The sequence below is a fragment of the Anas acuta genome, chromosome 2 (genome assembly GCF_963932015.1).
Source record: "Anas acuta chromosome 2, bAnaAcu1.1, whole genome shotgun sequence".
Lineage (NCBI taxonomy): Eukaryota > Metazoa > Chordata > Aves > Anseriformes > Anatidae > Anas > Anas acuta.
In genome coordinates this window covers 70,408,774-70,413,002 of record NC_088980.1, presented here as the reverse complement: position 1 = coordinate 70,413,002, position 4,229 = coordinate 70,408,774, and the positions used below count along the sequence as shown (strand labels likewise).

The following is a 4,229-nucleotide window of genomic DNA, read 5'->3' as shown; positions in this document are numbered from 1 at the left end:
TTCCTTCCTTCCTTCCTTCCTTTGGATGACAAGCAGTAGTCTTTGACGATCTCTTCTCAGCAGTCAGGCACACTGCACTTGCACTCCCTGTACCTGCTAACACAGCCCAAACAACCAAATAACCTTTGACATTCCTGCTGTGTTCCCTCCACCCAGTGTCTTGGCATGACCTGTTTAAGTTTCTTCTTTCCACTGGAAAAATTTTGGGAGATAATTTTCTTTTCTGCTACTGCTTGAATGCCGGTAGAATTGACTGTGCCAAACCAAGAACAGCTACTGAACGGTGCACTGTTTAAGGTGTTACCTCAGGGGAGATGCTTAGCGCTGGGTGCTATCATTATTTGTCACCTAGCAGCTCGTTACATCGTTTGGCAGTTTTTTGGGTGTTGCTGTGATCTCAAAAGGGTTAACCGAAAGTCAGCAGCGATGCTGTAATCCTCCAGGACTACCAGCATGCTGCAGTGTTGTTGTGTCGGATCAGGGGGTTTCAAAGGAAGGAAGCTGCGTTAGCTCCTGCAGCTGCCTCGGTCACGTCTGTCATTTTGGGTCTCTGCTCCTAACAACATGGCTGACGAAGCAGGTAAAACAGATGACCGCCATGGTGTGTACAAAGCCTTCATATTCCTTCACACCCACTGCTCTCAGGAAATGCACAGCCCCGTAGTAGGAGCCATCACCTCCTCTGAAAACAATTGCCGAGGGTTAGGAACGTGCAACCTAGTTGGGGGGGAAAGCAAAAACATGTTTGACTAACAACCCTCGTCCTGACTGCAGCGATGAAAACAATGCAGGTAAACCCAACTGCCCTCTGCCCTACTTCTTGTGTGCCGTTGGCAATGAATTCTCTAGCAAAATAACCAGAGGGAGCACTTTTTCCACAACATTGCTATTTTCTAAAATCTGCATTGGGTTCGTCCTTACATTGACATTGCAACCATCTGGTATGAGCGGTTTGATATGAAGTGGGGCAAATCCACCCTGTAGCTTCTAAAGAATCACTCTTAGTGAACCATGCTAGTTTTCCCTTCTATTTTTAGAAAGACTTCATGGTTTAAATTGGGGAGAGAAAAAGTGATTTGGAAATATCAGACCTGGAGTTTAACTTCAACTGTGTTTGCAGTCACGTAATGCAGCTTCAAGTTCTTTTACTGGGACATATATTATCAAAAAATCTGATATATTTAGATACATAAAATCCTTGCAGGTTTAACAAAATAAAATAAAAATAAAAATGATTTTTGTTATCTTCCAGGCAGAGAACTGGGGCGTGGAAAGGGTGAATCCAAAGTCACAAAAAAAATGTCCATGGCTAGGCGGCTATTGACCTAATCTCTGGATTAGTCTCCTCTGCCTGTCTCTCCCAAGGTACTGACAATCATGATAGGAAAAGCTATATTTTCTTGGTAAAGTTTTTTTTTTTTTTTTTTCCCCTTTATAAACCTCTGTTGCATTGAATGTACTCAGCTTCAGGATAATCACTGAGCAAGGCAAGCAGCAGGCCAAGGGCAAAGCTGAGACAGTGACCTATATATTCTGGGATGCATTGTATGCATGTAGTGATTCAGAGTGGGTTTGCTGGCACCTCAGAACAAGGGGTCTGGTAGGGAGTGTCCTGTTTGCATTCCTTCCTCTGGGAGACTCAGAGAGGACAAAACTTCTTCCACATCTTCCAGTCTTACTGGGAGACACACAGAACACAGAGATGGCTCTACTGGATGAGACTGCAAAGCCAGATTCCTGCCTAATACAGTGGCCAATAATGAATGTTTAGGGAAACACAGTAAAAAAGGCAAGTATGCTCTTCCCATGGTGTACCTTTCCATCTTCTAGCAATTGGTGGGGAGGGATTTTTAGATTTGTGGTTTGCATGCAGACCGTCACATTTAACAGGGCTCAGGAGACATTTCTTCTATGAATGTGTCTCGTCCCTTTTAATACATTTTTCCTTTTGACCTCTGCCATGTCCTGTGTCAATGAGTTCCACTGCTTCTATCTGCAGTCCATGGAAAAACACTTCCTTTTGTGATTTTTTAATCTTGAGGCTCCATGATTTCCACTGGGGGCTTCTTGGTCCATTTTCTGAGAAGCAGTGAATAGTTGTTCTGCTTGCCACAGATTCTTTAGATACCTGATAATTACCCTAGGTTGTATTTTCACAGAATCACGGAATGGTTGAAGTTGGAAGGCACCTCTGGAGAACAACTAGTCCAAACACCCTGCCAAGCAGGGTCACCTAGAGCATAGATGAAGGACCTGAGGGAAACCTTCTATTTTCTTGATCATTTTCTTCTACTTTTCTAGTTCTGCTATAATATTTATGAGATAGAAAGACCAAAAGTACATTCAGTCAGACTATGAGTGCACCATGGTTTAATGTAGTGGCATAAAAGTGTTTTCTGTTGTATTCTTTACTCACTTTCTGGTAGATCTTAACTTTCTCTTTATTCTTCTGGCTAATGCTAAGGATTTGTGTAACATTTTCTGAGAAATATTCACAGAGGAAGGAAGAACATTTCCTATGGTCCATATCATCTAAAGACAAAACAAACTCATTTGAACAAGAAAACATCAATATGCTTTCGTGGCTTTAAGCCTTTTATTGTTGGCTGAAGCAAGCTCACCCTCCTCATTCCAAGAAGGATTTGGAGGGGTATGATGGAGTGGGAGATATCACAGATCAAGAAAGCCACGCAAAGTGAATGCAGATGGAGTGAATGTCATTGTAGCCCAAGAATTTCACTTGAAGGTCAGGAATGTAGAGAAAATGTAGATTGAGTGTGGTAAAGAAGAGCTGTGGGTTGTTAGGCTCTCTTGGAGGTAACAGAAACTTGCTTAGGTCACTGCATTTTACATGGTGAGATTGGGCAGGGGTTGAATAGATTACAGGGCTGTGGTATTGGGAAAGCAAAGGTAGTTGTATCGATTGTTTATCTGACAGTGATTGTGAAAAAGAGTTGCGGAATTCTCCCGTGTCAAACAAAAAGCTTGGATACTTTACAGCTGCCTTAAAGCTGAAGCTATTAACCACACTATTAAAGTATGATTTAAATACCAGACAGGGTTCTGGTGATTTGGCTTTGTCAGCACTGATGCGATCTGTGAGCTAAACTGGTGTCCCTCTCCAACTGCAGTTTAAAAGCAGGGCTTTCTTCCATCCCCTTCCCTGGCTAATGGCAACACGAGACACATTCGTTCAGATTCATGGCTGCATAGATGATAAACCTTGCTATCATAGGGTGGTCATGAAGAAGGACATCCTTGGCTGGTGTGCAGGTCACGTCATTATCTCTCTTCTAGCCTCCTTAAAAGTTCTTGGAGGTAGGTAGCAAAGTGCTGCAGCGTGCCCACAACACCCTGAATGCAGCCCCAAGGCAGCAGCCATGTAGGGCAGGCCATGCTTTCCTTTGCCTTAGGATGAAGCGGCTCATCAGCCAGCCAAGGGCAATGGCAGCAGAAAGGCAACATAAAGCCGTCCTTGTTTTCCTGTTCTGCCCTGCTGAGTCCTGTTTTGGGGGAGGGAGGATCTGTGCCAGAGGAGGACCAAAGGTTTCCTCCTGCAGATTTGTCAATGCCCTTTTTATTAATTTCCAAGGAACACAGAGACAAGCATTTCCTGCACTCAGCAGCATCCCCTGGCTGCCTTACGAATGAGTCACATAATGCAGCTGCCTGAGCTTTCTTGCAAGGTGTGGCAGCATTTGCCATCAGGACATCCAGGCTCTCTCTGTAGCTCTCCTGCAATTTACGCGTCAAACCCGCAGTAAATCTACAGTTCTTTTCACCATTAATAGCTGTCTTGGTGGGAGAAAAAAAAAAAAAAAAAAAAGAAAGAAAAAAAAAAGACATTAAATGAGAAGTCATTATTGCTCATTCATATGTGCTTGGAGCTGTTCAGCTGGGATGTGAGCTCAAACAAACATTTGAAAGGCAGTAGGCAATCACCCTGGCCAGACAGCATTTTTAACATGAGCTCTTAATTCCACTCTAAGTTCCTGTGGTGCTGCACCATCTTCACCTTGTGAATTGCGATGAGAGAGCAGAATCCAGGCCTTAAAATAGCATATGATAGCCCTGTTTCTACCAAGATGATTCATGCAGAAGATAGGGCAGCAACCATTACGAAGGAAAAGTTGAGGTGGTGTTTGTGAACTGACACAGCTCCAGCTAGCTTAAAATGCTGTCAACAAAAGGGCTGCGTTGACAGCTCCTGCAGCAGAAGGGATCTACGG

The 4,229-nt window shown here is 43.7% G+C and overlaps 1 long non-coding RNA gene across 1 annotated transcript; it reads left to right on the top strand.

The window, feature by feature from the left end:
- The first annotated feature begins 385 nt into the window (after positions 1 to 385).
- Positions 386 to 3,794, top strand: LOC137851732 (uncharacterized). The gene is made up of 3 exons (XR_011093406.1): positions 386 to 580; positions 1,253 to 1,365; positions 2,160 to 3,794. It is a non-coding gene; the product is annotated as an uncharacterized lncRNA (long non-coding RNA).
- The last annotated feature ends 435 nt before the right edge of the window (positions 3,795 to 4,229 follow it).